We start from the raw sequence: 313 nt of genomic DNA on the forward strand, positions 1-313 counted from the left end.
AATTTATTACTAGCCGGAGGGAGACATGACGATCTCGAGTCTGCCCAGAGCCAGGCCGGCAGCCCGAGCGCTCTTCTCCTGCCTGTCTGCGGCCCCTGGCAGGGCTCCTTCAGCCCGGCATTCAGCCCGGCTCCTTCCCGCAGCTCCTCATCCTCCCCGCTCGGGCTCTCGCTTAAAATTTAATGTCTCGCCGCTGCCCTTGTCCCCAGGGAGGGATTTGCTGCAGGTAGTGGCTTTGCTGCGCCCTGCAATGGTGTTGAGGTCGGAAAGTAAAGCAAATCTACCTCCCTCGGTCCGAGGTGAGGTTTTTTTC

General features: G+C 59.7%; 1 protein-coding gene across 1 annotated transcript in view; it reads left to right on the forward strand.

Annotated features, from left to right (window-relative positions):
- The window catches only part of CD276 (CD276 molecule), a gene marked incomplete at its 3' end in the record, with an annotated part of 3,785 nt that overhangs the window by 473 nt on the left and 2,999 nt on the right, over positions 1-313 (forward strand). The gene's annotated exons all lie outside the window — the stretch shown is intronic.

The sequence above is a fragment of the Phaethon lepturus genome, unplaced genomic scaffold, assembly GCF_000687285.1.
Source record: "Phaethon lepturus isolate BGI_N335 unplaced genomic scaffold, ASM68728v1 scaffold32878, whole genome shotgun sequence".
Lineage (NCBI taxonomy): Eukaryota > Metazoa > Chordata > Aves > Phaethontiformes > Phaethontidae > Phaethon > Phaethon lepturus.